At 40.7% G+C, this 10,261-nt stretch overlaps 1 protein-coding gene across 1 annotated transcript in view; it reads left to right on the top strand.

Moving 5' to 3' along the window:
* The first annotated feature begins 6,296 nt into the window (after positions 1-6,296).
* SLC36A1 (solute carrier family 36 member 1) overlaps positions 6,297-10,261 on the top strand; it is a 65,259-nt gene continuing 61,294 nt past the window's right edge. Inside the window, exon 1 of the mRNA XM_050793671.1 lies at positions 6,297-6,486. The gene's annotated coding sequence lies outside the window, so the exon portion shown is untranslated. The remainder of the gene's footprint in view (positions 6,487-10,261) is intronic.

Below are 10,261 nucleotides of genomic sequence, written 5' to 3'. Positions count from 1 at the left end.
AAGTTTGTTGCATGGATTATCTCAGTTGATGCTTATTGTCTGAAATCAATACCATTGTTATTATTCTGCTGGATAAAGCTTGATCTATCTTCTTCAGTGGAGGTAGATAATGCTTTTTGGGTATCCTCACTGGCAACATCCTTTCTCCAAGGACTAGATCAGTCTTGGCTCCTCTAACACAAAGCCTTTCCCATTTTCACCATCTGGAAATAACACCCTCCTTTTCTGAATCCTTGTAGAACACTGAGTTCATTCCCTGGAATTTCACTTCTATGTGTACATATCTTCCTCCCTAGGCTGTGAGATCCTTAGCTGCAGGGACCCAAATGGTATATTGTGTTCATTGCTTTTGTTCCACAGTTCCCAGGTGTTGAATGTTGAATGAATGGGCCTCTAAAGAGTTATGCTTAGGATTCGAAGCATCACTTCATGGAGCATTATTTTTGCTACTAACACAACTTCTCTACACCTCTTTGCTTGTCTGTCAAGAACTACAGGAGAGCACAGATTTAGATCTTTGGGTTACTAGAAAGAAGAAGAAAAAAAAATCCCACAAAAGTTTTCAGGTCCAAGGTCTCAGGCCCAGAAGCTTCTGTGGAGCAAAGGACACTTACGAGGTCCTGCTGGCCCTGTCCTGGCAGCAGGAGCCCCGGGGGGAAGAGTTGCTGTACCCTCCCTTGGGGCTGGCAGGGTATTCTTTGGGCTGCATCATCTAGGGACTGGCAGCCGGCAGAGGCACCCTCAGGCCCAGGCAAGAGGATACCTCGCTGTTTAGCTCCACATATTGGGCAGGTGAGGGGTTTGGAGCAGCCATGGTGATATGGTTTTGTTGTGTCCCCACCCAAATCTCATCTTGAATTATAACTCCCACAATTCCCACGTGTTGTGGGAGGGACCTGGTGAGAGGTAATTGAGTCATGGGGTGGATCTTTTCTGTGCTATTCTCGTGATAGTGAATAAGTCTCATGAGATTGGATGGCTTTAAAAAGGGGAATCTCCCTGCACAAGCCCTCTTCTCTGCCACCATGTGAAACTGCCTTTCACCTTCCGCCATGACTGTGGGGCCTTCTCAGCCACGTGGAACAGTAAATCCATTAAACCCTTTTTCCTGTATAAATTACCCAGTCTCGAGTATATCTTTATCAGCAGCGTGAAAATGAACTAATACACATGGCTTTGGCAGAGGCTATGAGCAAGAATAGCTTTGGCATGCAGGAGCTGCAAAATATGATCTCAGCTCTTGGGCCTTAATAAGTTCAAGGGCTTAAATACAGCTCCACCCTCCTTGCCCGGAGTGGCACAGACTCTGCAGCTTAGGAAGAATGAATGACCAAAAGCATGAATGGATGGATAAATGGGCTTCTCCACCACCCACACAGACGCCACTCACAGTTGCTCTGACAATCTGTTCTTTTCTTTCTTTTTTCCTGCCAAATGACTGAGTATCACAGGCCAGGCACTTTGATGGGTGCTGGGAACCAAACAGTTCCAGGTACTGCAGTCCCTGGAGGCGATGAACTTGGAAATTACGAATGTTAATCATAGTTTCTCATAAATACGTTTTAAAAAATTCAACAGTGATAAAGCACATTGAAGGAAAATGAAAAGAGGCATGAGTGTGTAACAAAAGCAGTTGCTCTTGCAAAGGCAGTCAGCAAAGCTTTCCCTGAGAACGAGGAAAATCACTTGCATTGCAATGTCTTCCCCACCTTCTTGCTCCCACTCAAAGGCGGCTCCCCTTGAGGCCACTGCTGTCTTTGCAGGCCTCTGAGAGAAGTGTCTTTTTTCCTCACCCCCTCATATTAATATCACAGGGCCAGGAGGGGGTAGGCATCCTTGCTCCCCCTTGCTTTCAGATCCCCGAAACTCTTATCCCCTGGTTATTCAATTAAATACTAATCTAGGTACTCCCATGAAGGGAATTTGCAGATGTCATTAAAGTCTCAAGTCAGTTGACCTTAAGATGTGGAAGCTAGGAAGCTATCCAGGTGGGCTTGACTCAATCAGATGAACTCTTTAAATGCAGAATTTTATCTGGCTGGGCAGAAAGGGAGGTCAGAGAGACCAGAAGCATGAGAAGGGTTTGATGTATCATCGTTGGCTTGAAGATGGAGGTGGCCACATTTCAAGGAATACGAGGAGTAGAAGCAAAAAGCAGTCAGACAGCAAGAAGCCCGAGCCCTTAGTTCTATTACTGCCAAGAACTTGAATGAGCTCGGAAGAAAATGCTTCCCCAGTCACTTCTACAGACAGAATACAGCCTGGAAACACTGTAATTGCAGCCTTATGAAATCCTAAGCAGAGGACCCAGTGAAAGCCATACCTAGACTTCTAACCTAAAAAAATGATGAGATAATAAATGTGTGTTTTGTTAAGCTACTGAGTTTGTGGCAGTTTGTTACATGGTGGTAGAAAATGAACACACTCAATAAAGCATTGTGATTCTGGGATTCCAGTTTATAATTTTCAAAATAAAATGCTCATTATAATTATTACCATGGTAATATGACAGGCTAGGTAACCAGGTTGGCCTTGCTGCTGAATATAACTAAAACTTCTGAATAACATATATATATATATATATATATTTTTTTTTTTTTTTGAGATGGAGTTTCACTCTTGTTGCCCAGGCTGGAATGCAATGGCAGGGCATTGGCTCACTGCAACCTCTGCCTCTCGGGTTCAAGAGATTCTCTTGCCTCAGCCTCCCAAGTAGCTAGGATTACAGGCACCCACCACCACATCCGGCTGTTTTCTTTTGTGTGTTTTTCGTGGAGACGAAAACACCATGTTGTCCAGGCTGGTCTCCAACTCCTGAACTCAGGTGATCTGCCTGCTTTGGCCTGCCAAAGTGCTGGGATTATAGGCCCGAGCCACCGCCCCAGGCCTGAATAACATATTTTTAAAAAATTCTTAATAATATTGAGGGGAGATCAAGAGAGCAAGGAATTTCTCAGTACTCACTCAGCCAGGTGAAGACGGGAACTCCGAGACCTTAGTGGAATGCAGCTACAGCTCCACTCCCATGGGTATTTGCTCAACCCAGTGAAGTTGAGCTTTAATATTATGGCCTTATGGGGCATGAGACAAATTCCAGGGCTGAGGACCTCTTCCTCAGAGTAAGAGGGAACTAGAAATAAACCAATATCCGACTCCCACGCTACTCCCTCCCTACCTCCCAATCAAGGGACTTGGAAAAATAGCGACTGTCCTGAACCTAGTGCCCAGAGGATGGAGTAAAATTGTGGCTAAAATGTGGAATGAGAATTCAAGCTTCACTCAGTTCCACAGTCCACTTCATCTACCGTGGTGGTCCAAAGTACCTCCAGCCCAGAATGTAGTTCACAAGAACCTAGACTGATAGTTGCCAGCTGCTGGCAGAAGCAAATACAAAGTCTTTCAGGAGAAACTCACCTTCGTTTCAGATCTCAAAGAATTTCTGTAAGTAAAATTCCAAGGAACAGCAAAACAAGAGAAAATTTAAATAGAGCACAAGAACTTTGCAAAAGAGAAATATATGATACAAACGAAAAGTGGCTTTTTTTTTTTAACATATTTAGAAACAGAAAAAAATGTACTGGAAAATATGTACAAGGAGAAAGATACTCTGAAGAGTAATCAGGTGAAATTGAAAGTTAATTAAATAAAACTTCTAGAAAATAGAATTATAGTAGTTGAAATTTAAAACTGAATATTAATTTGAGTTTTAAAAATTTATTTGAGTTAATTTTAGTTGAAATGGATAGACTTGATAGGCGATTATACACAGTGAAGAGAGAATTAGTGAATCAGAACTAGATCTGGGAAAGGTATTCATAAGATAATCCACAGAGAGCAAGGGATGAAAAAACTAAAAGAAAAGTGAGGGAAAATGGAGAACACAATGAAAGACCTAAATATATCCTACATCTGTTATGGACTGTGTATTGAAATCCTAGCCCTCAATGTGATGGTATTAAAAAGGGGGATCTCTGGGAGGTAATTAGGTCATGAGGTAGAGCCCTCATGACTAGGATTAGTGCTCTGTAATAAGAAACATGAGAGAGTTTGCATCCTCTCTGCTCTTTGCTATGTAGGATACGATGAGAAGACAGCCACATGGAAGCCAGGAAGTGAGCTCTCACCAGGCACAAGATCAGCTGGCAGCTTGATCTTGGACTTTTCAGTCTCCAGAATTGTGAGAAATAAACGTTTGTTGTTTAAGCCACCCAGGCTATGGTAATATGTTATAGCAGCCCAAACTGACTAAGGCAACATCAAATCAGACTCCTAGAAGGAAAGTTTAGAGGGAATGTGGTAGAATAAATACTTGAAAAGAAAATGGCTGAGAATTGTTCAGAAATGATGAAAGACACCAACCCACAGATTCAAGAGGCCCAGTTGAATTCCAAGCAGCATAAATAAAGGATACACGTATCTGGACACTTTATAGTGAAACTTCAGAACATTAGAGGCATCTAAAGTCAGCCAGATTGGTGAAAAGTATTACATTCAAAAGGATTGCAGTGTGAAAGAAATTTCAAAAGGAAAAGGAAAGATTTGCAGTCAGGCTGTCAGCTGTTTTCTTAACGACAGCAGTGGAAGCCACAAGATACTGGAATGATCACCTCTATATGCTGAGAGGGTATAAATTATCCGTTAAGTGCAAAATAAAGACATTTTCAAACAAAAGAAATTGGAGAGACCTTCACTAAAGGAAAATTTAAAGTCCATATTTAGAAGAAGATCTGAGATGCAAAAGGAAATAAAGAACCCAAGAGAGGTAAATGTATGGGTAAGTTTTGATTCTAATAATAAAGTATTATGGAGCATAAGAAAAATGAACTTAAAATACGTGACATTATTATTATAAAAAATGGAATGCAGTGAATAGAGATTTTTTAAGTCCCTATATTTTCTGCAGTGACTAAAGATATTGCTTAATTTTTTGTTAATACTTTATTAATTTATACATGTTAAAATTATTAGGATATGGCTAGAGAATAGAAATAAAGTCTTTAAGTTCCAAATTATTAAGAATAAAGCAAAATAAAATAAGGGAAAATTAATCCAAAAGAAGTTCAATAAAGGAGGAAAAAAATAATAGGTGGAAGCTACAGAATAAAATAACAAGGTAAATATGACTGTAAATATATCTGTATTAATACAATAAATAGAAATATAATAATTTTAAAAATATCAAAATAATATTTATAAAAGACATATCTAAAACATAAGAATGCAGAGAGTTTAAAAGTAAAAGGGATAGGAAAGATTTAGCAGGCAAATTTTGCCAAAAGAAAGCCAATATATTAATATTAATATCAATAATTATTACTACTGCCCCTGCTACTACTGTTTATTGAGCACCTACTATGTAATAGGCAATATATGAATTCATCTTAACAACATCCCTCTAAGGTAGTTACCTGAAATTTTTAAAGTATAGTTTATATACAATAAAATGCACAGATCTTAAGTGTATGGTTGAATGAGTTTTGACAAATGAATACACTGGTACAACTTACCCAGAAAGTTTCTTTTTGCTTGTTTGCAGTCAAACATCACCTCCCTCACATACCCAATAACCACTGTCTAGATTTTTATCACCAGAAATTAGTTTTGCCTGCTCTCGAACTTTATATCAATGAGATAATACAGTATGTATTCTACTCTTCCCAGTCTCTAAAGTACTGAAAGGCAGATTGAAGGGAGGTTGGAATGGACGTTGAGGGCCACCCCACCATATCCACCATTCTGCACCTTCCTATGCAAATCATGATCAAGGACTCCAAGGGTCTAAGTGAGGGGTCACAGATTCTCACACAACCTTATGGCAAATTGTGACCAAGGAATCCTAGGGTCTATGTGGGCGATCACGGGAGAACCCACAGATTCTCATGCTGGTTATAAAGTGTGACTTTGAACAAATGCCTCTGTCTTTCTGAGGCTCAGTTTCCCATGAGTAAAATGAACGAATTGCCATAGACCATCTCCAAGAAATTCTAAACCCTAAAGCCACAGTCTCATATATAATGATATATATGTCCTGGGACCTATCCGGTCACTTTTGGTAGGAGAAATGTAGCTGAAGCCGGGCAAAGGAGGACTCTCAGAGTTGCAAGATCTGAGAGCTGAACTTCTCCTATTCATTTCATTGGTGAGAAACAGAAGCCCAAACTGAAGGGGACCTGCTAGTAAGTGGCAGGGCTGGTCTCAGCATTTTTTTTTTTTTGGTTCCTACGTCATCACTTTTTCACTGGCAATGGGTGGTGTTCCTCTCATCCAAGCACTTCCAGGCCCTTTGTTCCCATTGTGAGGTAACCCTGAGGTCTGCCTACCCCATAGAGGGTGCTTTGGGAGTTTCCTCCAGAGTTCTTAATCTGCCTGGGCCCAACCCTGGAACTATTCCTCATTCAATGGTGTCTTTTCCTGCCTTATTTCAGAAGGATCTACCAGTTGGCCCTATCTTGTGCCAAGACTGACAGCAAGGAAGCTTCTGGCTGAGTAAGAGTTTAGGGGAGGCTCTGAGTTGGGTGGAAGCTGTGAACACATTTTAGGTAGAAAGGGGCTACAGCTTTGGAGAACCTGAGCCCAGTAAGCTCTTGAAGTTGTCCCCTAACACAATCTTACTTTAACAATTAATATTCACATTTTAAAAAAATGCTCATGGTTAAACTATGATTTATTTTAACTGAAGGATTTACAATGAAAAGCTATAGTCTCCTTATCTGACTTACTCTATCTAAAGCTGTTCTTTTTAGGACTATCTTTCTGTGTTTTAATCAGTGATTTGATCACTTCTTAGTCTTTTGGCTAAGATTAAGTGTAGTAAAATCAGTGGTTTGTTTTAGTTCTTTAGTCCTTCATTTCTCTATACAATATAATGATATTTCTCAATTGATCAACATTATATTAGATGAAAATTTATACCTCTTAAACTCCCCTACTTTTCGATATAATTATTTTACTGTTTTAGTTCTTTATTGCTTACCTTCATAATTTTAATAATGATATAAATATAAAACTAAATTTCTTTTAGATTATAAATAATATTCATTTCCTGTTGCTGCTATAGCAAATTACCACAAATTTAGTAGATTAGAACAATGCAAATGTATTCTTTCATAGCTCTAGAAGTCAGAGGTCCTAAAATCAAGGTGCGACAGGGCTGTGTTCCTCTGGAGGCTCTGGGGAAGAATCTGTTTCCTTGTTTTTTCCAGCTTCTAGAGGCCTCCTGCATTTCCTTGGCTCATAGGCATCTTCTTCCATCTTTAAAGCCAGTAGACTAGAAACTTCTCTCCTCTCTGATCCTCCTGCCTCCCTCCTATTAAAAAACCTTGTGATTATATTAGGACCATCCAGATAACCCAGGATAATCATCACACCTCGAGATCCTTAACTTCGTCACATCAGGAAAGTCCCCTTTGCCATCTAAGGTAACAAGTTCCCGAGATTAATTAATGTCTTTGAGAGCTGTGATTCTGCCTACCACGCCATACATTCCACTTTACCTGGGACAATTCCACTGTGTGCCTGTTGTTCTGGTGAAATGTTAACATAGCCCCTTTTATTCTCAAAAGTGTCTCCACTTGAACAGATAAATTATATGAACACCCTACTTATCCAGTGCTTCCCAATCTTTTTCACATCATAATATGAAGGAAATAACATTTTGGAGGTCCTTGAGATCAAAGAACAGGCTGTTCTTAACTAGAGATTTTTAAAAAAATCACCTCAGGTGCTCTAGCTACCTTAGGACCCACCTGGCACTCAGCACCCCCTATGACTCATTTGTGGTACCCCATTGGTCACTGCACATGATTGGGAAAGTCTTCCTCATGGTAAAGCAATATAATGTGTTTAAAGCCTGTTCTTTTGATGAGCTCCTGTGTGAGCAGCATTTTGTTCCAAGAAGAGGAGTATACCTGGGTCTCATACATGTGCTCTGACACTCCTGTCACTGTGATCCTGCCTGCAGATTGCCAGGCAGAGGTGCTCTCTGGCATCCTTTGACATATGCTCTGCAGGTCTCTGTCCCTGCAAAATTCATCATCTCTCATGCATTCTCCCAGGCACTAGAGTCCTGGCATTGGTGGCAGAGCAGTCCTGTTTAATCACAGGATGGGATCTTGAATTACTTGCAACATTTTTTTCTGAATCCTCAGAGTGCATGCATCTATTACCTCTGTCACGTTGTTTTTTCTTTAAACATATTTCATTTACCACAAAAATACAGTTGACATAATGTTTTATTGGGTATTAGTTCATTCTCACACTGTATTAGTTTGTTCTCACACTGCTATACTACCTGAGGCTGGGTAATTTATAAAGAAAGGAGGTTTAATTGATTCACAGTTCCACGTAACTGGGAAGCCTCAGGAAACTTAGTCATAGCAGAAGGTGAAGGGGAAGCAGGCATGTCTTACATGGCAGCAGGAGAGAGAGAGAGTGTGTAGGGGAAGCTGCCACTTTTAAACCATCAGATCTGAGAACTCCCTCAGTATCACTGGAACATCATGGGAGAAACCACTAATGACCCAATCAACTGCCACCCAGGCCCCTCCCTTGGGGCTTACAATTCGAGATGAGATTTGGGTGGGGACACAAAGCCAAACCATATTATATCATAATTACCTCCTTTCAAATCATCAAAAAATCACAATAAGAAATGTGTAGAACATGCCAGATGTGGTGGCTCATGCCTGTAATCCCAGCACTTTGGGAAGCCGAGGTGGGCAGATCATGAGGTCAGGAGATCAAGACCATCCTGGCCAACATGGTGCAATCCCATCTCTACTAAAAATACAAAAATTAGCCAGGCATGGTGGTGTGTGCCTGTAGTCCCAGCTACTCAGGCGGCTGAAGCAGGAGAATTGCTTGAACTTGGTAGGTGGAGGTGGCAGTGAGCTGAGATCATGTCACTGCATTCCAGCCTGGGCAACAGAGTGAGACTCCATCTCAGGAAAAAAAAAAAAAAAAAAAAAAAAAAAAAAAAAAAAAAAAAAGAAAGAAAGAAAAAGAAAAAAGAAAAATAAATGTTTAAAGTAATAGTATGGCCTGAGGTACATGCCAGTTGTGTTGATGTGGCCCCGGCACTTTTCCTATGTACTTGAGCTGATGTTTTCTTGCTTCAGTGGCTGTTTTTCATCGTTCCACTACAGTGCTAATTTACTTTATAAGATACACCCTCCTAAGTCACCAGCATGTCATATCCTGATGGTGTTTGGCCTTCTTTAGAGCAATTTTATTTTTTCTAATTTCCATTTCAAAGTTAAGGAATTTTCAAATTCATTTCTCAGCACTTGTGTCACTTAATGAATTCTTGAATTTTGTTGTGATTGGATTGCCAAATATTGAAATCATAATGCTGATGAATGCTTATAACACAGCAAAGAATTACCCAGACCACCCATAGGAGTTCCATGAGTGTGAATAACGGCACTGCTGTCTGTATAGTGACAAAAGTAGGTGGGCCTTTTGTATCCCAGCTGAAGTGTCCACTGTGTGGCAATAACAGTGTAGCAAGCTTTACGGTGTAGCAGGCAACACTCACCGCAGCTAGGGGATAGGGCTCCAGCTCTGGTAAAGGAGGTACAGGAAGGGTACCTACAGCATCTCCTATACGCCTCATAGGGCTGCCATGAGGATTGACTCAATCATCAAGAAACTAGCACAGTTCCTGGCACATTGTAAGCACATGATTCTTTCTTTCTTTATTTTTTTTTTAAGATACAAAACCTGAGAATTTTAGAGCTAGAAGCAACTGTAGGGGGCAGTGCTCTTAACAGAGTGAGGCTGGACAGTAGTGCGATCAGTCACAGAATGTTCAGGAGGATGGATCAGGGACCCAAGGGGTCTCAAAAAGAGAGAAGGAGAGGGAAAGAGGACACTGGGTAGAGTTCCTGTGACATCTCAGGGGCTGGTAACCTTGGAGGCTTGGGATGGGTAGAGTGATTAAAAAAAAAAAAAGGGGGAAGTTACATTCCTCAAGATTATTGAATGCAAAAGGATTAATTTCCCTAAAATCTCCCAGCAGCATAACCCCTCATGTTATATATAGAAACTTTGGTGCCTGATCTCATCTAATTTTCCAGTAACCCAGGGAGGGAGGCAGAACCAAGGAGGGTTTTCAATCTCACTTTCCTGATGATGAAACCAAATGGAGATCAAAAATCTTGCCCAGGTCACCCAGCTGGGAAGTAAGGGGGAAAAAACCTTCAAATTACTTTCTACCACTCAGCAGAAATAAGTCACTACCAGGGGCTGGCCACACAACATG

This window comes from Macaca thibetana, chromosome 6 (genome assembly GCF_024542745.1).
Source record: "Macaca thibetana thibetana isolate TM-01 chromosome 6, ASM2454274v1, whole genome shotgun sequence".
NCBI classification, from domain to species: domain Eukaryota; kingdom Metazoa; phylum Chordata; class Mammalia; order Primates; family Cercopithecidae; genus Macaca; species Macaca thibetana.
Note: the sequence above shows the minus strand (reverse complement) of the source record. Positions and strands in the feature narration are given on the sequence as shown.